Source organism: Anser anser, assembly GCF_964211835.1.
Source record: "Anser anser genome assembly, chromosome: 12".
NCBI lineage: Eukaryota > Metazoa > Chordata > Aves > Anseriformes > Anatidae > Anser > Anser anser.
The window spans coordinates 6,523,026-6,548,088 of NC_139733.1; the positions used below are offsets into that span (position 1 = coordinate 6,523,026).

General features: G+C 38.9%; 1 protein-coding gene across 1 annotated transcript in view; it reads right to left on the reverse strand.

Annotated features, from left to right (window-relative positions):
• The window catches only part of SLC6A11 (solute carrier family 6 member 11), a 156,208-nt gene that overhangs the window by 12,766 nt on the left and 118,379 nt on the right, over window positions 1-25,063 (reverse strand). The gene's annotated exons all lie outside the window — the stretch shown is intronic.

Below are 25,063 nucleotides of genomic sequence, written 5' to 3' on the forward strand. Positions count from 1 at the left end.
GCCCAGCTGCTCAGAGCTCCACAGCAGCAAACACCACTGCAGAGCTCTGTGTTGTAGGGAAAAGGTCTTTGGATTTTCTAAGGAGGGCACCCATCTTATGTCCCAATTGACATTTCCCAGTCTTCTGTGTTACTCGGCAACGTCATGCAATCTGTAAAGCCATTTTAGCAATTCCAGCCTAATCTAATTTACCAGTGACTTTTCTATGAACACTTCAGTTTGAGATTACTCCTTAGGCAAGGAATTTCCCTACAAACCTTGCAAGGGAAGACTTGAGTCTGAGAACCTCTGAAAGCACCTCTGTAGTGAACAACAGTGAACAGGGGCCTTTAGCTTTTCTGTAGTATTCCGTTGCTTTACGTTTAACCATTAGCCATAGTAGGAATTACTTGCTAGCCACAACCAAATAAATACAAAAAGACTCATGCTCCATCAGACAGATAAAACAATTCCCATACTCTCCATCAGTCAGTGGAATGAGTTTGGGAATAAGCTGCTTACTCCCAAGGATCCACATAGACCTCTTTTTCAACTTCCATACTAGGCAATACTTATTCTGTTTCTGAAACAGCTCCTGAAACACATTGTGCAAAGTGTAAGTATAGGGAACCATAAAACTTCACAGTGACCTTCAGGTTCTGCATGATAAATCTCCTGAGAGAGTAGGGTTCCTGTCAAGAGATACAACACAAAATAGTAATGCACAGTAAGGATACCTTTAGACAGGGTCACAACAGAGTGTAAATTTATGTTTTTAACTATTCTGTTTTTCTTCTTTTCTCTTTAAAGTGGATGTACAGAAAAATTATTAGGCAATGCAAGAAAGCCCAGGGTTTTTCCTCCACCACAGTACAGCACATTATCTTCACCACCAAGGTCCTTTGCAGTGCTATTCCTCCTCCCCTCACTCCTCCAAGGCCTTTTGACATACAGCCCAAAGTGAGGATTGCCCATGGTGGCAAAGTGACAGCCTGGTGTGTGCTGGACTCTGCAAGAGACCAATGTGTACACTCCTGTGGTTTGCGAAGCATCCCTGACTCAGTCCCTGCTGCCTGCCCGTTCCAGGTGTGGCACAACTCTCCATCTGGCACTGCTCCACCTGGAGCAACCGGGCAAGGATGGGCCTTGAACACACATTGGCAAAGAGGGAAAGAAAATATAGCCAGTGCATTCTTCACTAAGGAATGCAACAATTCCCGAGCAGCACTGTAGCACTCATCTGAACTTTCCTAGATATTTTCTTAGTCTCACTTTCCTAGTCTTCCAAAGGAGATGCTTCTCCTTTCTGTCTCCTCCCTCCCCAAATTTTAGGAAAAAAAAATGATGCAGTTAAGAGCTACTATTTGTGAAATGATAGTTGTAAAACCACAAATCCCCTATAAAACATAAGGAAAAACACCCATTATTTTATGGGCTTGGGTCTGGAGTTATTTTGTTCCTGAAGGCTGAGGATGGAGTTGAATTCAAAACAGAATTGGTACAAAATAGCCGATTTTGCCTCGTGTTTGCACCTATCTAATTTGAAGAGTTCCTTAGAAACTAGAAATCATGCACCAAGGACGTATTAGAAAGTCGTCTCATCTCATCATGAATCATGCTCTTCCCAGTATCCTAGCTGGAATTATTGCTACTCTGCAAAAATATTTACAGAACTTCTTTACTATGGTAAAATATATATATATATATACACATATATATATGTATATATATTTTATCTTCATGTGCTGGGCTCACACACTGCTCAGTAGATTTTACTGAACAGATGAGACCAGCTCATGTAGGCTGTAACACTGCAGCTTACCATCAGAGGCAGTATAAATGAATGTATTATGAATGAAGGTGCATCAACACTTCTGAAAAATAGGAACAGGTCTCTGCAGAAGCATCTTCATGTAACTTAAAATAGCAGAACACAATCAGTTAGCCTCTTATGTTTTATGAACAATAGTTCTTAAATTGTAAAGCTGTTTGTTCTAGCTCTAGGCTTTGCTAATGAGCCCATCTGTGATGTGTGACACATGCAGTTTTGCACTAGTGTTTCCACATTACTGTGGAGTTTTATAAGTACGTAGTAGAAAGCCGTAGAGAGGCCATACAAAAACTTTCTTCTGTTTGCAGACCCGTCGCTGTGGAACACAGTTCTGAGTGTGGCTCAGTGTAAGACTAGACAGATTAGACACATGGGTGAACTACTAAATTTTCAGAATTGAGGCTGTGGGTTTTGGCTGAGACAGTTGCACAGTGGGAGGTTAACAGGAGTAAGACTGCAAGAGTAAGTAAGTGAACCTGCAGTCAGCTCTGGCCAGAAATGCCCTGCAAACCCACTGGGGCTCTGGAAGATGCAGCCAGCAGGCTGCACGGGCTGGTTAGCAGGATAATACTGAGCAGTATCCATTAGTACTTGACAATTCACAGCCTCCATGGAGGAGAGATGGGACTTCAGGCTCTTGGATTACCAGCTGAGCACTCCACTCACTTTTTAACATACAAAAATGAGGAAAAGACTCTATTTACTACAAAGACAAGAAAGAGAGTCTATTTGCTACCAATCATGTTTATTGACTGACAACTATATAAAATGAAAATCAAAATTTAATTCACTAGAGGAGCACAAGTGCACACTTTTAATGCAAGAATAATACTAGTATAAATCAAACTTAAATTTGAACCATGCTATTACTTGAAAATAACTGTCCAACATCTATTTGATCTACAGTCAAGAAGCAGAAAAAAAAAAAACATGCCTCTGAGAAATAAGGTCATTTCTAATTATTTTCTTGTAAAAGTATATTTCATTGCTGTGCAAGCAGCTTGTTTGATAAAGCAAAGAAATGTAACTACTCAGAGCTCATTTATTTTGGACTCCAGTAATATTTTGCTAAAATTACGGTAGCTTTCATTTTTCAGACTACCTGCATAGTCTCTTGAGTTAAACACTTATTAGTACAAAAAACTGTCCAGAAAACATTAAACAATGCTTCTGAATACAAATTATTACATGAATATGTAAATCATGCCTGAATGTGACATTTGGGTTGTCTGTGAAACACTGATAGACTAAAAACATTAAACTCAATCAAAGATGAGGACAATTTAATTTAGTACTTTCCTAGTGTTGAAGATGAAGCTCTGGATGTTAATGGCTGTGTAATATGCTTCAATTCATAGTTAAAACAAAATATCCATAAATCACCATAAGCATAAATATGGGCAAAGTGTTGAAAAGAAAAAAGTATTCGAGATCAAGGCAAAGAGCAGATCTGCATGAGCTTGGCACGTTCATCTCCAACAGTAACCAAATAAATTAGCTTTGCCTTTTGTGTCTTAGGCTGCTCTGCTATGGTTGTTGGTGCTGAAATCTGCCCAGCAGCTGCTGAGGCCTCCAGAACATGCAGCAATTCTGCATGAGACTGCCCAAGTCAAAGCCCTTCTCTCCCAAACTTCTGCTCCTTACCTAGGCAGAAACTCCTCTCCTGGTGTACCTACCCTGCCTTTTGTGAGGAGGGAGTCCAACGCGCCACTTCTGCGCGGAGCCACAGGATGCCAGAAGTAACTTACACCTAAAAGCGGTGCAATTGCATTAGCACAGTACAGGGCTGGAGCTAATAAGCCTGACGCTTGGCAAGTCTAATGAGCTTGGCTTGACGCCATGCTAACAGCAGCAACTCAGACTCCAGTTACATCAGAGTGTTTGCGTCTGCCTCCAAGCCTGCCTTGCCTGTGTTGGCAAGCTCTGCCTTAGGTGGTTCAGGAAAGACAGGCTCTTGTAGCTGCTTTGGGCTCCAAAATATATTCAATGCCAGAGCTTGTAGGAGTTTGTAATCAGCACTGTATCCACTGCTGCTGTCTTCCCACCTACTTCTGGCAATTATAATAAAGCAATTTGCAAAGTACAGGGTAGCAGTAAGGTGGTCATCACACACAGCACTATAATGCTGCAATCAGAAAGAGGAAAACTATCACTTCTGGCAGGGGGCAACCAGCCCTCCAGATTAGGACTATCAGTTTGCTCTGTTGGTTTGGAGATGAGGAAAAGGGTTTTTTTTCCTGAAGCTGGACATCAGCTGCTTCAGAGAGCTGAACGAATGTGTTCTCCCAGGATGAACTCTTAGGAACGCAGATGTAGTCGGTGGTTAGACCGATGGATTATGGCCTGTGAGGCAAACTGACTTCAGAAAAAAACCACACATTGAACTGCATTTTTATTTGTTTTTCAAAAATGAATGGACCAGAACTAAGTGTAGCGTCCAGATCTCCCTCAAGCTCAGCATCTCAGCATCTCTCTTATATGCGTTTTATTGTCCAATATAGTCCTGGAGGAACCAATTTTCAGGGCTTTCACATGCACAGAATCACTTTGAAAGTATCAAAAATGACATTTTCCTAGTCAAGTCTCATTAAACTCTAAGACAAACTCTTAACTTGGTTTTGGCAGATTATTTCTGTGCCCAAAGGCATTTGTATCTCAATTTGCCACTAGCAATGTAATTCTCTAATTCTCCTCATCTTGGGAATCACTACCGAGACACAGCAAGTTACAGATACATTTGCCGGAATTGACAGGAAGGAAGGAAGGCCACATGAGCAAAGAAATGTCCATCCAAGCTGAAACCTGCTCTGTGTAGAACATTCGCTCAGGAGGTATCTATTTAAACTGGATTATACTCCTTCCTAAAACAAATTAAAGCAAATTCAGAAAACTCTTACCCTCAAGTGTGTCCACAGATGGCCCTAGCCTTGTGTCATCACGATGGAGCTAAAATACAGCAGCAGATACACTGAACAACATTAAGAAACCAGGTTTGTTTTTCCTCATCTGTGGCTACTGTGAAGTTAAAAACCATGATCACCACACTTAGCTTCACATTCTGTCACTGGGTGACTGCATCTGTAAGTGAGAACTGAAGACTAAATGATTTTATTTTTTTATATCTTGGCATTTTCTGCAGCTATTTGTCTCTGAAAAAACACTGGCATCACATTATCATAACTTGTACCAGTGCATGCAGAAGGCATAGCACAACAACGAAACAGGCCCAATAAGGTACATACAGCTGCTGTTGGGTTAGTACATCGCGCTGATACACAAGTCACAAACAAACAGTCTTTCCAAAGACCTGAAACATGATACTGGCTGCTAATGGGAAAGTGTGGTAGACAGTTTTCCTCATCATTAGTTTTCCACATTGGTGTTTGACAGATAGAAAATGAAAATTCAATATACCAATCAAATCTTTCTTCTGAACATGTCAATTTATACTAGAATAACACTTTCTGGGAATGAAATCAGAGCCCACTACCTTTTTACACTCAGTATTTTGAGCTTGAATTTCAGACCAAGTCAGCATTTTTACCCCTCATGCCGTGAGGGTGCTTTGGTGTTAAACTGGAAGCACATGCATGTTCAGATTTCTGTCACCTCTTTGGTTTGGTTGTTATTACAAATTCTTTTATGTTTCTATTACTTTATCTGTTTTACAAAGGACAAATTTCAGATACTCTAAGCAAAAGATACGAAAGGTAACAGTGCTGGTTCCCTTCTCTAAAACACACCACTTGTACTTCAGAGAGAACTAGAACTTCAGCAGCAAACAGCCAGAACTTGAAAGTTAGATTAACAGTAAGGTATTCTTATTCAAACATAATCAAATAACTCTCCATGCGATCAGAACATATAAATTGCACACCACATTTATTTAGACAGAAGTGAATCCCAATATTTAGGTGGTGAAATAAAGTCAGTGTAATATTTGGGCCAAAGGATTTCTGAAAACAAATGTGCTCAACCTTCTGACACCTTCCACAAGGGACTGCTATCTCACATCTTGCTCTAGTACCTAATGGAACTTGAGAGGTAATGAAGCCCACTGCAGTCTGGTAATTTCCTGGATGTAACGGCTCAAAGCTAGGACAGATAAGTATAAGCCAATGTGTAATACAGCAAGATGTCTGAGAAGAAGTTACTACGTATACATGATGTGAGAGAACAGGAATATATTTCCTCTTTAGCCTCAGTACCTGAATACTTTCTTCTCAAAACTCCATGATGTCTTTTCACACTGTCATGTCCCATTATGCATCTCATTCATTAATTCTTTGAGATAATGGTGGCATTTTTCTTTTCTTTTTTCTTATATTTTCCTTTGTTTTGTTTAAAAGCTCAGCACAGACAGGACATTGGAAATTAATATAGAAGAAAACACTTTTCTCAGCAGGCCTCAGTTGTATGGCAGTTTTAGAAAAAAATATTATACAAGGGCCTTAAAAACAAAATGAAAATGGATATTTTTCTAGTCACTAAGTTAGAGTTTTCCTTTTGCATTCATTTAAATGTAAGTAGGAAAAGACTTCATATGCGTTGTTCAGTCTAGATGACTGGAAAACTTACGTAGAAAAAAAGCTTATTGCTTTAAAATTGAATTGCAGGTATAGCTGATTAGTATATTTTATTCAGTATACTTTCTGTTGATTTAGTCAAGCTGTTTGGCATCCTGCTTTTGATCCTATAAGTGTTGCAGAATAGCTCAAGCTGTCATCCAAATGAAAAACACATCTATTATGTTTGTGAGCAAACCCTTCCCTCAAGCAGCAGTATAGAGACAAACCAAAAGCAGAAAAAAAATCTAGGAGAGTTGCTGAAGCACAACGATAGCCAAAAGAAAGCTCCCTATCTTTGCTGGAACCTCATGCATTCTAGAAATAGTCAACTCAAGAGATTTTCTTCTCTTATCTACAACAGACTGTCAACAAGCAAAATACATGCTAAATCTGCTATCTGGCAGAAGAAGACTAACCCTGATTTTTTGGAAAAGACTGAGACACCAAGTGTAAAAATCTCTTAAGATTTTGAAACAGCCAAGATGCTCATGTAGCCATACAATTTTCTTTTGATCTAGCACCAAAGACAAAATATATTTCAGTAGTGAATTCCAGAGAAGTAGCTTTGCCCATTGCTAGATCATTCACAGTTCGAATAATATCAATGGCCAAGGGATTTGAGCACTAGCGGAGTGTGAGTATCAAGAAGGTAGTACAGGAATGAACCTAGGGACATTTTGGTGCTCAAACTCACACCAGATTTGACAGAAGCACTTTGCCCTTCATATCTCTTAAGACTACACTTGCAGATTTTGTCTGCTTTTTCCTCAATAAAATAATCTTTTGAATGGTGGTTCAGCTGGACAAGGTTCTGCTCTCATAATGACAGCGTAAGCCTAATGCTTTTCATCGAAGCATAGAGCCGTAGAATCATTTAGGTTGGAAAAGAACTCCCAGATCATCAAGCCCAACCATTAAACAGTTTCCATTCACTTTGTAACAGTTCCTTTGCTTTACACTAGCACAGCATTAAAGCAAGGCTACAACATGAGGTATCGAACATGGTACTCTTCTACAATAGAGCATTACAGGTATTTGTGTAGTTCAAAACCTATTCAAGATGTTGGTATGACGTTCTACAGTAAACTGGTAGGTAATTTAAAGAATGAAGTCTGGCAGCTGAAATCATGCACCAGGACTAAAAATTCTCTAAAAAAGTGAGAGAATTTAATCAAAAGCTATGTGAGAAGTTTGTCTGAACTGGGGTACATGCTTCTCATTTTTCCATGCCTAAGGCAGTGCACTAAGGTAAAAAGGAAAAGCATGTTACTTACAGAGTATCTACTGGTGTGTTTTTATAAGAGACTATTCTACTCCAACACGTTTCAGAAATTTCTCAAACGTAGTTCCTCTATAACTGTATAGAAACTATTGAAACATGGGAGAGAGTTATAGCTCTGAGGGTTTTTTGTGTGTGTGTTTTCTTGTTAATCACACTGCCATTTGTTGAAGAATGAATTCCAAATAATAAGGAATGATTTCAGATCAATACAGTTGACGGAGAAAAAAAAAGAACGGAATGCAGAAACCACTTTGCAAGCACAATCTGAGCAAACAGTCCCAAACTCCTGTAACTGTAGTTTTTGTAGTTTTATTCCCTTGTACACTTTCCACTCTGTTGGAAATATGTAGTTTGGTTATACTTGAGGGAAGATAGCGGAAGGACAGGATATATACAATTTTTCGTTGTAAAACCTTCAAAAAATTACAAATGGGTTATCTGCATCAGCTGGATAATGCTTAGAAAAAAATGACTTTTTCAAATCTTAAGTTTAAAAGAAATAGTTAAATAAAATAGTTCATAAAGGTGACCAAAGATGGTAGCTTAATAATTTCCTAGGGATATTTCTATAATGTAATATTGAGACATTTTACAGCAACAAACTCTCGAGGAGAGTTTAGTTTCATTTGCAATCATGCTGAGTTGCTATCTCAGGAGAGACAATGCCTTGTATGTTTAGGTTAGGTCTTCTCCTAATAAAAGTGAAAATTAAAACCAAAAGCCCACCACAGCAGAAAGGTTTTAATATCATTATTAGATACAAATCCAAGTGAATTAATTTCTTTTTATAGGGTTGTTTCAGAATTATTTAAAAAGAGGATGGCCTTATAAAAATTTTCAATTAAGCGAAAGCATGACAAAGAAGAATGGAAAGATGGAAAGCAGATTTTGCTGAGTTCTGCGAAAAGAAGGGGCAGGAGGTACATACCTTCAACAAAGCTATAAAAGCAAAGAGGAATTACTATTATGCTGCAGTCTAGGTTGAAGTTACAAGGCATAAAGCCACAAAAGAGTATGGGTCACATACAGACATGAGAAATAGTGTTTTAAGTGATTACCCTAGACAGCTGCTGAACAACTACAACCCTTTAAAGTCTCTAAAAGATTGGAATACACTACTCACTGTCATGATAAGAAACAGCAAAATGCTAAATTATCTCCAGAAGATAACATATCAAAAACAGCAAATGAATATAAAATAGGCTATGCTGGGTCTGAATACAATACTGCAAAGCCCGATGTCCGCAACTTTTCTGATTATACCATGGAAAATTTGCCTTGAAAATGCCTCTGGCTGCATAAAATTCATTAGAGTTTCTCCTTCAAAAACAGAGGTTCAGTCCCTACATACATACAAATGGAAGAAGAGAGAGAGAATAACTCACATTAATGTTTATAGACTTAGAAAAATAAGCAAAAAAAAATTTAAGAGGCACTCAGTGAATGGGCTTAGAATCATGGAGTCATCCAGGTTGGAAAAGACCTTCAAGATCACCAAGTTCCATCACTAAACCATGTTCCTTAGTGACATGCTTACACATCTCTTAAACATCACAGAGGATGGGGACTACAGCACTTCCCCCATAGGCAGCCTGTTGCAATACCTAACCACCCCTTCCACGAAGAAACTCTTCCTAAAATTCAATCTAAACCTCCCCCGGTGCAACTTGAGACTGTTTCCTCATGTTCTATTACTTGTCACCTCAGAAGAGAGAGCAAACCCCTCCTCACCGCAGCCTCCTTTCAGGTAGTCAGGTAGTTGTAGAGTGATGAGGTCTCCCCACAGCTTCCTCTTCTGCAGGCCAAGCAACCCCAGTTCCACCTCAGTTGCTCCTCATAACAATTGTTTTTCTAATCCCTTCACCAGCTCCGCTTCTCTTTTCCACACACACTCAAGCAACTCAATATCTTTCTTGTAGTGAGGGACACAAACCTGTTGAGTACAGAGGGACAATCACTTCCCTAGCCCTGCTGGCCACACTATTGCTGATGCAGGCCAGGACGCCATTGGCTTTCTTGGCCACCTGGGCAGACTGATGGCTCACGTTCAGCCGGCTGTCAACCAGCACTCCCAGGTCCTGTTCTGCTAGGCAGATTTCCAGCCACCCTTCCCCAAGCACATACCACTTTATGGGGTTATGACTCAAGTGCAGCACCCAGCACTTACCCTTGCTGAATGCCTTACAATTGGACGTGGCCCATCAATCCAGCCTTTCCAGACTCTTCTGCAAAGTGTCCTACCCTCAACCAGATCAACAGTCCTGCCTAGCTTGGTATTGTCTGCTCACGTACTGAGGGTGCACTCAACCCCCTCATCTAGATCATTGATAAAAGTGTTAAGCCAAATGGGCCCCAGCAGTGACCCCTGAGGAACACCACCGGTAACCAGCCCCAACTGGACTGAACTCTATTCATCATGTTGCCTTGAGCCAGGCCACCCAGCCAGTTCTTCACTCAGTCAACTGCACACCTGTCTAAGCCATGAGCAGCCATTTTCTCCAGGAGAATTCCATGGGAGATGATGTCAAATGCTTTACTGAAATCCAGGCAAACAACATCCACAGCCTCTCTCACTAAGAAGGTCACCTTGTCATAAAAGGAGATAAGGTTAATCAGGAAAGACTGGCCTTTAATAAATCCATACTGACTGCATCTGATCACTGGATTGTCTTGTATGTGCCATGCGATGACATTCAAAATGATCTGCTCCGTAACCTTCCCTGGTACCAAGGTCAAACTGACAGTCCTCTAATTCCCTGGATCCTTCTTCCTGCCCTTCTTGTAGATTGGAGTCACGTTCAGCAACCTCCAATCAACTGGGACCTCCCCGGCTAGCCAGAACCACTGCTAAATTATTGAAAGTGGTTTAGTGAGCACTTCCACCAGCTCCTTCAGTGCCTTTGGATGAATCCCATCTGGCCACATAGACTTCTGAATGCTCAGATGATGTAGTAGGTCACTTCTAGTTTCCCATTGCATTGTAGGAACTTCATCTTTCTCCCTATCAGTCTTCCAATTCAGGGGGCTGGGTACCCTGAGAACAGCTGACCTTCCTAATAAAGATTGAGGCAAAGGCATTAAGCCTTATCCTCATCTTTCGTCACTGTTTCCTCCCACATCCAGTGAAGGATGGAGAATCTCCTTAACCTTCCTTCTGATTTTACTGGTGCTTCTCTTGCATTCAGGGAAACAAATCAAGAACTGTTTTTCTTTCAGTTACCCATTAGCTGCGCCATACTGTTCTGGAGTGGCTCCTCCACTCTGAAATACATTCCTTTTCTAATAAGCCTGAGAGTGTATCCACAGCTCTCTGCCAATCCATTAATGTCAGCTTCAGATGTTGAATTGCCAGTGGTACTGTATCCAGTTTTACTAGCATCATGTAGATAATTAACATCCAGGCTTGGAAGGGACCTAGATTTTTTCCCAACACAGGCTCTTTTGAGCACAATTTAAGAGAACATGCATTTAAACCTGCTGTATATTAACTCCTAAGCATCCCACAATCAATTTCATGAATTCAGTGCATCTTCTAGGGGATGATATATCCCATACAAAGTAATATCCTTCAATTGCCAAGGATAAAAAGATTTTGAAATGATGATTAATTAGCACATTGAACATACGTCTGGGAAGTAAGATCAAGTAAGCTACAGAACTTGCATAAAGAATTTTCTCAGTGCAAGTTTCCTCTAAGCTTTACAAAAATCTCCCACCAATGAATTCCATAGGAATTCAATCAGGGCCTTCCATTCTACTGATCAATAACTCCTGATCATGGTATATCCCTTTTAAGCTTGTTGATATAAACAAAGAACAGACCACATTAGCAGTCTGCTAGCATTTTCACTGTCAGAGAAGCATCTCTTTTGATGGTACCTAGCCTAGAATAATTCAAACTCAAAAAATTATTTGACTTCTACTGAAATGTCAATATACAAATGGTTAGGAAATCAATTAAATTTGTTTACTTGCATCTAGTAACTGTTCACAAGTTCAGGAAGCTCATTCAGAGAGCTCTTTCAGACAAAAGGTTATGTCAGGATGGAGAAAAGTTCCTCTTTTAGACTCAACAGAAGAGAAGCACATACACAAGCAGACTGAGAAGCACAACACAATCCTCTGTCCTTCAGACAGGCTCGGTCAAAGAAAATTTAGGCTCTAGAAACAGCGGTTAAAAGTTAAGAGCATCACTTAGCAGCCCTTTTGTTGTGCAGGAGGGTCTTTCATTTCATTTCATTTCAGTCACAATAGTCTCTTTCTTGTGCATATAGAATATATATATATATTTTTTTGCATGTTTGGATTTATTTGCTCCACATACTGTAATTCTTAATTTCAAGTCAGCTTGCTGAAAATGATGCAAAAGATACATGTATGAGTCAGGTGTTTGAAGGTTGAAGGTAAATTTTTCTTTTGACCCCTGGTCTTTCCCATAATTTACATCCTAAAATCCTAGTTTTAGGTTTGTGGAATCAGAAAAGAGTTTTGTAAACTTAAAATAAGGATAAAACTCGATTCAGAAAATCTTTACGCTTTGTATTTAATATTCTAGCCAGCTTAGACTGTCTGTACAATGGAGGGAGGATGCAGATTTTTAAAATTAATTTTTGTATTTTCCTATTTGTGAGTTATATTGCATGATATTTTTAGCTATAGCAGTATTCAAAACAAGAAATACTCCTACTTTCAGAGTTAATTTTCCTCTGACTCTGACACGTGGAGGAATTACATACCAGACATGACCGAGGGCACAACTTCCCTGTATCGATTCAATTCCAGAGATTACATTGTTGATGACTAGGTGACACCACGGAGGACAAGAGCAACACGTAGACCCATAAAAGTCTGCCCCTTTGCTCCAATGCATAAACTATGTTATAAACCACAGCCACTTGTAATCAACCGAGACAATATTAAGTAGAGTTTATGTGGTTGCTTTCATCTGTGATATTTTGGAAAGCCTTACGGAATATTACCTTCTCAAATAAAATGTGCATCACAGATATTGATGTTTAATATGTATGTAGTACACACAGTATATTCTTTTTACTAGTCTGGAAATCTGAGTTAGAAAATATTCATATAAGCACTGTAAGTAGATGAAAAGTCAAATCAGTGGAATTCACATAGCAGATATTCAAAAACTTTTGAATTCACTAGCACAGTACTTACTTACCCACAGCACTTACTCATCTCAATTTAATCTCTGTGTAGGAATAACAGCAAAGAAGAGAATAATTCTAGCTTTGAATATGGACATATGAAGTTGTTACGTTACTAGATAATGGTATGTTAATACATAAGGCATTTGGGGATTGTTTATGTGGTGAAATGAACATAAGGTCCATTGTCCTTTCTTTCTGCCTTTCGCATATTCATTTGAATTATTTCTGATATTTTGCTGCATGCTTCAAAATCCTTTGAAAGGAAGAACATTGTTAGTATATGCCAGATAATAATAGAATCACAAGCAACAGTCAGTGAAGGGGATGCGGGTGGGCAGGAATAAAAAAAATCCATTGTCTAGTTATTAAATCTATTCGCTAGACTTGGGAAGATGTCAGAATACTTAAACAACCTTCATCCTAACGGCAGTGCTATAATTAGAAAGCTGCTATATGTATTGGAGAGAGAAGACGATAAAATGAGAATCACAGATGTTAGTGGTAGAGAGGCCCATTTATGCCACCCAAATCCTTCTTCCTACTGCTCCCCAGCAGGGCTTCACAACTGCCTAGACAGGAGCAGCTGCATAATGGACAGAAAGAATTCAGATACAGACCTAAAAAGGACATATTGCAGTGAACTTAAATGGAGCTCAACCTGTTTCAAAGAGAAAGTCAGGAGGGAGCCGAGCATTGCATTAGGTTTCACATAAGTAGAAATAGTTCCTCAGACAGCAATGAAGTTTCTTTTGCCCTGCCATTGAGGTGAGCTTCTCCTAGCAAAGAGATAAACAAAGATAAGATTAAGCACTAGAAATCGATTTATCAGCGATCTCGATCTATCAGCGATCTGATTAATTCCCAAGCCTTACTAGACTTCATGGTATATCATGAATTTTGCATTTATGGTATAATTCCTAAAGCTCCGCTACCGAAGCTAAGTGATTACATGGGAATTTCAGCTTTCATTAAAGACTTGAAATGAATTTCTAATCACAGTAATTGCAATTAAAGAAGTTTGAAAGCATGGTCTTTAAAAGTCGCAGCCCTAACAAGTCAAGTAATATTTTGAAAATTATTAGAATCTAACTTCCAAGATGTGGATGTTGGAGACTGCCTAGTACAGGATTTTGAAATTCAAGTACTGATGTTCTTTTGTGTTATAACCCAGAGACCTATTTTTGCTTTATGGTTAAATTTCAATTTAAATTACAGAATAACAATTACTTAATTTATTCTCATTTTGAAAACAGATTTGTGCTTATAAGCCTATTCATGGTATTTCAAAAAGAAGTTAAGCTAAGTAAAAAATCAAAGAAACTTTTTAAGTTATAGATTATTGTGATGATCAATGCAGTGTTTCGGAGTAGCTGAACAGAACGAATTAGAATATTTTTTCACTTACACAATGTGCCAGCTACAGAAAAAAAGTATCCTAATGCAAACACATGACCATTGGAGGACATAAGACTGAATTTTGGCTCCCACGTCTGCCAGATTACTAGTGTAGCAATGGACAAGCTGCTTCTCTTTCCTCAGTTTGAAAATGGAGACCACCATCTCTTGCTTACTGTTTATCTTCAGTGATGAAAGTTGTACACTTTTCAAGGAAAAGTACTTTTTTCTGTTCACGTATGACAGCTAACAGCATTTAGTCCTTTGAGCTGCCATACAAAAAATAGAGACGTGCTTACAGAGATTTGTACACTTATGTTTTTCAATACAGAAACAGAATTAGAATTCAGATTCACACATAATTTTGGTAAAAAGAAAAAGAATCCAGGGAGAGAGTTGATAGTGCCTCGAGAGGACATTCCTTGAATATTAACCATGATTTTGAATAATGTTCTTACAGTCTTCCAGAACTTTGTTTGCTATTCCTTAGAGCAAATATTTACAGAAATAATAGTAAAATCTGTTGGGAACAGAACAAAATACTCTCAGCACGATATTGCAAGAGCAGTAGGAACTTCCTCAAAGCATCTTTGTATGTACCTCCAGCTAAAGACAGATTGTTTACACTGGAAACAGCCTCATTTAGGATTTCAAATAAAATTCATCATCACAAGGCAATGCACAAACTTGAGCCTCCAATAAACAAGCAAATGCCTATCTGTGTGTGTGTTTACAAGAGAATCCTGTGCTGCATCATTCAGAAGGGCAGCAGTCAGTTCATAACCCATGGATGAAGTATTTTTATGGCAAACTGGGCTCCAAGCTAGAGACATCTAGCAATGTATGTTAAAAAAAATAGAATTTCCACTTCCTTGACACCAACAGAACCAGGCTCCATACAACTAGGGCTGCCAGGGATGATAACAAAGGACAGAAAGAGAAATAGCAAGAGTTCTCAGCAGTTCTCAACAGTGGTCTGATGACCCTGGGAAAACTTTCAGTGCAGCTTTGCTGGTGAAGTATTTTATTCTGAGACTACAGTGCTTGGGATTCTTGCTGAGGTCCCAGTGCCTGTTCCAGTGTTTGGGAGAAATCACCATTACCATTTCTGAACTGCAACTAGGTCACATTTCACACGACCTCTGCGGTTCTTGTGAGGCACAGGAAAGCTGACTGGTAGCTCATGGGGACAGCTCTTAAAGTATACCAAAGTTAACACATGGTCCAAGATCTAAGCTCAAAATAGGACTCTTACAGTTTTGGGGACACTTTTTCTTTAATACAATCAACTTCAATACATTGATACTATCAACCCTTTGATACTATCAACATCATATTACTTTAAAAGCCATAATGCAAATACATACAGCTTTCCAAGTTTTGTAAATTTTTTTCAGTCTACCTGTTTTCATTCCCACCTCACCTGTTAGTTATTCCAGTTAAAGAAACTGTTCCTTTGTCTCCTTTCATGTGTGCCCTAAATTAGTTAGATCCTCATGGTGTTTGAAGTAATTAGGCTGAAAGTATTGCATTATTTCCTGGGAGTCTCTAAGGGTGAGAGTTGTTGAAACTATCTAGCACAGTGCATTTGGCAGAACACGTGGTCCAGATCTTTATGGATGGTATTTTAGTGCAGAGGCTCCAGTCAGCAAGCACAATTGTACAGTTATTAAATATAAGCCCTTTGATACAACAACCAGAGGATGAGTGAATTCCTATGCATCTCCCCAAAAGTGGCAAAGAAGGTAGGGCCCATTGTGCGCTGATTATGATAATTTATCAGAAAGATTTTTTTTAAGACAATGATTACCATCAGGTTGACAGTTTCTAACTTCATTAGAAGTCACAGCTGCTGCTATCATTATTCTGATTAGTTACCTTGAATTGCTTTGCAAAAGACAATTATCATTACTGCTTCTCTATCACAAGGAGGAAGCGGCTCCTCATTGCAGAGCTGAATTAGAAAACAAAGTAGAGCATGAAATAAGGGGAAGAGCCCGAGTGTGTCAGACACCAGAGAGGAACTGATCACACCTTCCTGAACTCAAGTATTTTAAATAGAGGCTATCACCCTGAAAGGAAGGAAATGGTAGAACAGATGATGTAAGTAACCACTAATAGATGCTAATGCTAGTCAAGTCAAATGATGTTGTAGCTGGTAAGAATAGCTTATTTCTGATAAGTTACCCTGGTTTTGACCTTCCACCCGAACTGGTAGGTGCCTGTAGAGCTGCAGTACCACAGGCTGGTGATACATGGGATCCCTGCATATTCTGCTCAGATAGGAGTTTGGTTATTGACAGCCGTTAGTCGATGCTTTTTCAGTTGGACCTTCGTGAAGGAAACAGGAGGTTCATGGCAAGAAGGCATGTAATAGGCAGTCATCCTGGATCATGATTTTACTGAACACTTAAAACTTCTTTTCCAGACACCAGCAGTGGATTAATCAAGGTTGGAGGAGAGCAGATTTTAGGAACTGGGGAGGTAGACACATAGGAGCTATGACACTGGAAAACATCCAGGGCATTTTAAAAGAAAGAACTGGCTGGTGTTTTAGAGAAAGTATGGAAGGTGGAGAAAACTCAGACAAGCCATGAATATATGAAGAGAGGAAAAGAGGCAATAATGACAACGATAACCTTCCTTTTCCATGAAGTTTAGTAGACTGACAGAATTGAGAAGTGTAAGTGGGGACAGGAATAACAGGAGAAGTTTAGGAAGTTTCTTCTCTATGCTAGAAACTTATGACATATTCAGTAGTGATGCATTTGTTTTAACAATTACTTATGCTATGGTTAATATAAAGTAAGTATGCAAAATAAGTTTTTCAGGTGGATTGTGCTACCACACTGGTCATTACAGATGAACTAGACATTAGACACACCCATCAAAAAAATTCCACAGCACATCATGAAACGTTGTGAACTGACAACATTACAGGCTATCCCCTCACATCCAAGAGAAATCAGAGGGAGAAGTAGAGCTCTATTCTCTATTTTGGTCAGTGTACTTTGTCTGATCTTCCATCCTTAGAATGAGAGAGATGAGAACATAAACAATTAATGACTTGTCTTTTCCTTTTGTAAGGTCCTGGTCCAGAAGCATTCAGCAAACACTGTAAAAACCTGCTGATGAAAAAACATCCAAGTAACTGCCAGGATGGTGTTAGCAACCAATGATATATATTCAAAAGCCAAGTCCTTTCAACTTCTCTTTTCTTTTATTTTTCTTACCATTTCTGCAACTTGAAATTTCTTTTTGAAATGGCCCAGTTGCCACACAATTACCATTCTGATCTTAGACATGATTTTGTCGTGATGTTCCAAGGCACAAAACACACTGCATGAAACAGTCCTTGTCCTCAGTGGCTCACAATTAAAATCAAATGAAGAGCAACCATGAAAAGTAACACAGAAGACCAATACCAGAGCATGAATTAGAATACAACTGACCTAGGTAACCTTTTGACTGATGCTATTTTCTCTCTGCCTTTACTTGTTTCTCTACCCAGACTCTGGCCTCTTCAGACCCCACTTTCCTCTAACTGTAGACTCTCAACACCTCCTGGTGCTGCCTCCTCCTCTCCTTCAGGCCCCTCTGTTGGCCCTTCAGAGTTCCTGTCCTGACACAAAGCTCATGCTAATAGAGAGAACTCAGCAGCTTTTGCTTCCCCTCCGTTACTTCCCTCTGCTATTTTAATAGCGTATGTGCCTTATTAATGAAGAATACATCAACTGTGACCACTGACTATTCTTTATCTCAGTTTTCTGTGGATATTATGAATTTTTAAAAAATGACATTATAACAAATGGTATTCAGGTTGCAAAGTCAAGCACGAAACAAAGAGGAAGTACTGGAATTAAACTTGTCTGCAAAACCTTAATTTGGTCCTTTTATGCATAAGTATTAGGATATAGACTTTAATTACATGAACAGACTATTTTTTCCACATCTAAATGCATAGATGTGCAAATTCTCAAGCAGTTGACTTGATTACAAGTATGCATAATATAAAAGTTCAATAGCCTATTGATATTTAGTCAGATTGCAGAAATTCCACATATTCATTGCAGCAGCTGACTATATTAGGATAGTATGCCAAAAGCTGAACAAATGAACTCAGATTACTGCAAATAACATGGAACAAATAGCCAGAAAAAAAAAAATAGTAGGGTCACAAAAAAAAAACAGGATGGTGAATATCAGACAACTGCATTTGGTTCAGCTGAAACAGAGCAAGAATTCTACCACAAATAATGTTTAATCTTTCCTATAGTTCCAGTAAAACAGTCTAATCAGCACAGTGGCCACTTTATATTGGATAAATCCAAAGACTAAACCACAAAAATGGGGTCAAAGTATATGTTTGAAATACACACAAAAAACTAGAGGTGACATCTTGGCCTGTAGGTGGTCTTCTGGCTGAAGAAAAAAATAGAAAAAGGTTAATTTCAAGGTTAGAACTAACCTTGTTCTATTTTTTTTTTCCAGAGCCTAAAGCAGAGCTTATGGCCAACATGTCACTTCTAATATTCTTTGCTATTTCAACGCTGAGTTTTATATTAACCTTTTCTCTTAAATTTTGCAGTCAGAATGCTAATGTGCTGCGGATTTTGTTGCAGTGTGAAGAAGCTTGGCCTGATCCTCTTTTAATCTCTGGTCAACCAAGCATAGAGGCTGGCAAATGTTCATGGCAATGTTACCAATCTTTTGCACTCCACAGAAAATAAAAAAAGATAAGAAGAAATCAGGGCAGAACTGCCGCAAGCCATCCCTCGACACTAACGAAAACAGAAAGAATTTACTATTCATTTATATGTATGTTTTATTTCTCCCTACCAGGAAATATTTCTTTGGGGGAAACTCTGACGTGATTAGTCACACTGTTGCGTATGCTTTGTTGTGGAGGACATAGGGGTCTCAGCTACTTGCAGAGAAGGGAAAGGGGCTCTGTTCTGTAGTTTTACAGTTGAAATATTCTGCAGTAAGTTCTACCTGGATGTTAGTGTAGGACATGGGTGAAGGTGCTGAACAAAGTTTACGTGGTTTAAGTAGCAAAAAATTAAAAATACTCTAGAGGAGTGAGAAGAGCATTGATAGTTAAAACCATCCATGTGGTGCATTAATACAGCTTAAAAATGAACTCTAGCCCATTAAACTCATCTGCCCCTGGTCACACATTGAGACAAATTCTTTTTCTTTGATTTTCACTCTGGTTATATCATAAAACTTTCACTGAAAAAGAGATGCAGTGCCAGTTATTCTGCTGCTGCCCCAGAATACAAACACCAGGGAAAGAAGAATGCATGTATTCTAGCTGTGTGGTTTTTATATAAGTTCAGGTGCTGTATGTATGATCTCCTCAACAAAAATCTTCTCATAACCAATCTTCGTGTAACCTGGGGATGACAGTACTTCTCTGAATATGCCATTATCCCATATTTGGCTGTACTGGAGATAAGGGATGTCTCTGGGCAGCCCAGAAAAGTTGATTTCAGCAGCTCCAGCTGTCTCACATTATCCTAATGCTGGAGATGCCTGAGTACACAGCCCTTCCTGGTCCCATCAGCCTCATTAAGCAGGGATGCTCAAAGAACTGCTTCCAACTTAGAAGTTACAAGTTGCTCTGACCAACAGGCTTACTTGTACGACAATCTAGCAGGGGTTTTAAGAATAGATCTGCTGTGTTTTGCTTAAGGTTTCTTCCACACTGGTATCTTCATGAGGAGAAGAAGCAGAAGTCTGTTTTCATTTTACACACAAATTCCCCGTGTTCCACCTCATTTGTAGAACATAGTGTCACAAAACTTTCTCTTTCACAAGACTGTTGCTATCACTTAAAATGCCATCTTACAGCACATCATGCTGGCCTGCAGGATAGTTTGAGCCTATACCATTTACAGGTCATGATAGTAAGCTGTGCTGTATATAAAAATACAACATGCAGTGCAGCATGCATACCTGAACCAGACTATTTGTTACTTAAGTCTCTTCCTGCCTGACTTTTTTTTTTAACAATATAGCATGCGATATGCAGTATTCATTTCAAATTACTGAAATGAGTCTTTTGCTAATTTCTCCTGTTACATGAGAAAGTAAAGGAGAATTTCATGTTGCAAATACTTCTCATGGCTCACGGGCTAGAGTGTACAAATATAGTCCACAGAAAAAATCCTACAGGGCAAAGCTGTCAAAAGCAGTGTCGTTCCCCTGTTAACAGCGGAGACATGTATGGGGAATGCCAAGAGCATAGCTGGGTCTTCATGTGCTACTGGGGGGATTTTATCTGGTGCAATTAAAGGCAGGAAGAGAAGTGCTGAAAGTCAGGAACAGAACATTAAATCTTGCTACCTAACAATGTTCCTATCTGGTAAAGAAATATTTCATGGCTGTCCTTACAAAGCCTTACAACTATGCTCTATTTTGAAATGTGATGTGTTGGGAAGAGTAGCATAAATCTGCTAACGCTAATCTACTGACAAAATGATTTTAATGTTGATCTATAAAGGTGGCAAAGGAAGGGCAGTCCTGGGGAAAAATCACAGAAATTTAGGTGTGTAAGAGAACAAGCAGGTACACAACATTTGTACAGAGCTACTTCTAAACCATTAGCTAACACTTTTTTTTTTTTTTATGGTTTGACTTCTAAACCATTAGCTAACACTTTTTTTTTTTATGGTTTGAACTAAAATTTATGACCCTTGGAAAGATTATGTATATATTTTTTAAAGGAAATGCAATGAAGGCTTTCCTAAGATCACAGAGGACGGGGTGACTGCAGGATTTTGTGCCAAGCTTAAAACTTCATGTCAAACGTTTACAGCCAAAGATCTTCAGCACTCAACAGACAGATCGGCTTCAGTCAGGAGCAAAACTATTCACATATAAGGATCATTGCCACCATGCCATTTGCGCAATCTTGTTAAAGACCCACCAGGAACAAGGGGGTTACAGACCCATATCACAAACTCTTGTCAGTGCAGTTCTAAAGATTTACCAGCCCTAATTCCAAAGCACTATCCATAATGCAAAAATATAGATACTCCTTAAATTATGCTTTTCTAAAAAAGTAAAAACTTAGGTCAGAAATAGCTTCCATTTGGTTCTTAGGTTGGTGGTGTTTGTTGTCCTGTTCTATTTGAAAGGGAGTATGTGATATTACAACTGCCTCCTGCAGACATTTTTGATTCACGAATCTGCAGATGGGGAACAAGTTCATTGTTCCAGCAACAGAAGAAGCCAATGTGGAAGGCACTGTATCGTCCAGAGGAAGGCAAGCAGCTTTGGACTGCTCACTGAAGCAATAATTTTCAACATGTACAAAACCCCATCTGTTTTCTGGTAAAAGGATGTCTGTCTGTATGGCAAATAATGTTAAATCTAAAGGCTTAGAGCTAAAAGGGTGAATAAGAGAATAATAAAAGCCAGTGTTTCTTAAGTATTCCCATATACTGCTACTTGTCACCTAAGACTGGAACCTTCTGACTTGTCTATAGATCCAAGATTTCATCAAGCATATCCAAAGGCTGACATATTACCTTTTCTATACTTTGCCACAGAAAACCTATTTTATTAAAGTTTCAAGACAACATATCACACATCTTTTTTAACCAGCTGAGAATTACTTTTTTTTTTTTAAACAGGAATAGCAGTTGCAATAAATTACACCCCCAGCTCTAAAACTCAGTTAAGAGCACACCATAAATGAGATGTGACAAGAGAAAATATACTGTATTAAAAATATAAAGGAAAAGAACTATTAATTGACGTAGCTTCAACTTCACCCTTCCAGTTTCATTAAATGTTGAAAGCAGCATGTCACTCTCGTGTAAATGGAAAGTAGGCTGCAGTCATTACATTGCCTACAGTACAGACTTCATGGGACTAGAACAGGCTGCTACATTCCAAAGCTAAATCACAGTTTTGCTGTCACCTAGCAATGACTGTTTGTAATAGCCTCCTCCAAGAAGAATGCATCTATCTACAAGCATACAGTATCTACTGTTTCTGTTTGTGCATCAGTCTATATTGGGAAGGATGGATGCTGTGGCTAATAGCTTTTCTCCATGGAAATACCTTTTGAAGCATTTATTTTTGAAGGCAATGTGGTCGTATTTTCAATACCATTCAGACAAGGACACGTCAAGGGCTACACACCAGTCAGCTCCTCTGTAAAATGATACTTACCTGAACACTCACAAAGTTTCCAAGCCTTGTATTTAGCTGCAGTATATATCAGATCAGTCTCCTTACCACTCTCCCACAAAAACCAACAAACATGCTCAATATTATTTTTTCTAAAGAAAGCAGCAACTCTGATTTCTATCCCGATCCTATCACAGTGCAAATGCCTTAAAGCTAAAGTGACGGGTTGCCTAGTGACAGCACTAAGCCTGCTCTCATCATCCTGCTCCTGATTTTTGTGGTGATATTTTGGCTCCTAAGGATGCTTTGTAACGAGAAAACAGTGGTAATATGGTTTCTTTCCTTATCTCAGAACTTAATTAAGGTTTTTACTGGTGCGAATGTTACTTTTTTTCCAAAATGTCTAACTATTTTGTCAGCTCTCTTAGGACATTTGGAACAAAACATAGCAATGGGCTTGTCAAAAGAACCACGAGTTTTAAACAAACAGCACCTGGAGATATTATTGATCTTAAATCTACACAAATGACACTGCTTGCAAAGAAACTATTGCTGGGTGTGTATTCTGAGTTCACACAACAAGAATAATTACATGCAATCACTGATGGTGACTTTTGGAAAGTCTGCATGAGCAACTGTCAAAAAAGTATTCCTGTTCATCATTTACTAGTAAAATAGAAAAGTGTTAAAGAAAGAATTATCACAACTTACAGTGTCCAGAATCAAACAAACAAGAAGATCAACTAATTGAACAAAAAATTGATTAGAGGAGGAAGGACTACACACTGGTGAGCACTTCAGGTTAAGCCATTTGCTTCCAAGGACAGTTAAACTCAATTATAATTTTTTAAAAATGTATTTATTGATACTGCTACAGTAACAACAGCCTTACGATGATAAGGCCCAGAAACTGCACATTGACATAGACAAGGATTTATCTTAAATCTAGTCTGAAAGTAAAGACAACTGATTTTTGTCTTTAAGAAAGTGGAATAGTATTCTTGGAAACTGCAAATTCATGTCTCATCCTGTCCCAGCCAGAATGCAGTGCCATCTAAAACTTACCAGGATCCTACTGAAAAAACATCACTGAAACGAGAAGTGGACTTAATTCCTCTTTCTGGTGGATTGAATAGAAAATTTAAACCAATAAATGTTTTCCTGCTGTTAATATTGAAATGCAAAACATGGACAAAAATCTTGGTGCTCTCATCTCCCATGACCAGCACAATGAGAATCAATGGGACTGAGGCAGAGACAGATAAATTACAGGTCTGCAAACAAGCAACAAGTAGACTTTAGCAGTGTCTTTGTGCTTTAGCAAAATTTTAGGACATCCATACTTTTGCATCCTTTAGTGACTGTTCATGTAAAATGCAGCCTCATTTCAGAAGGCAGGAAGATTTTTTTCCCCCAGAAAGTTAGAAACTGCCAATGTGCATCTTTTTCATCAACTGGGAATTTTAAGCCCCTGTAACTAACAGCAGGCGTTTGAATACGTGCATAGACAGGGCCTGAGAGCTAGACAGGGTGTCTGAGAAGAGATGCACTTACAAGCCTCTCTCCAGTGCAATGGGCCAAAAGTAAAGTTTGGTCCATGTTACTTTGTGCTACCCTGTCCAGTCCTGGGCGGCTGCCGTGCTCCTGACCCAAGATTAAGGGTAGGGATAAAAAGCTGACAGCGTGCCCCTTTACAACCTGGTGTCAGATTGTATCATTTAAAAGGCATTCCAAACCAAAAAGCCCCGAAGATCCAGCCCAGTCTGACTTCGCAGTGGAAGTAATGAAAGTACTCTTTGATGGGAAGTGGAATGGGACTACCCACTAGTCTGACGTGGGAACCAACTAGTTCCTACAGAAATGACTGGTCATCCATGCCCCTAAACCTGAGCTACAGACACTGAAGTCACAGACTCCACAGCTCTCAACACACCTCTCAGGCTTCCTCTCCTGAATTCTTGAGAACTGTGGCATGTTTTCCTTTGGTATCCGCATGTGGCTGGTAGACACACTGCTATGGATCATCACATCTAGCTTTAAGGCAAGCAGACATCACCCAGGTTGCAACCTGCAGTCCAAAGGAATTAATTGGCACTGTTCCCTCTATTTTCATAACACAAGCAGCTCTCTCTAACAAGTCAGTTCTAAACAGAACAAGCTGTTTTGAAAATTATCATTTTGAACAAATATTTCCAGCCACGCGCAAAACACCGTGGCAAAAAAAGGCGAAAACTTTCAATAAACAGAAAATAGATGATTGTTCCAAAATGACAGCTTTCATGCTGTTTATCCCAAAGGATCCTTACAGCTTATGTAGTATGAAATAAATTTTCCACTGGTTAAAAATGTAAATTCTTTAAATACACAAAACCCTAATGAAAAGGCTTCCAACATTTCCCTTTTCCTGATTCCCACTCTTCTCTTTCTATCTTCCTAGAAGACGACGTTGATTATAATTATAGTGGAGACTAAAACGTATGCTTGGTTTTGTGTTAAAAATTTATTCAGAAAGTAAAATGGGCTCTTAGTGTATGCGTATGTGGTTGGGCATGTATGTGTACTTCTACACACACGTATGTGATATTTGCTTGCTGGCTTTTAAAGAATTTCCTTTTAATACACCAAGTACATTTGATATTCAAATGCACATAATTTGTAGAAAGCACACAAAAAGGAGGCTGACTATGGAAATGAG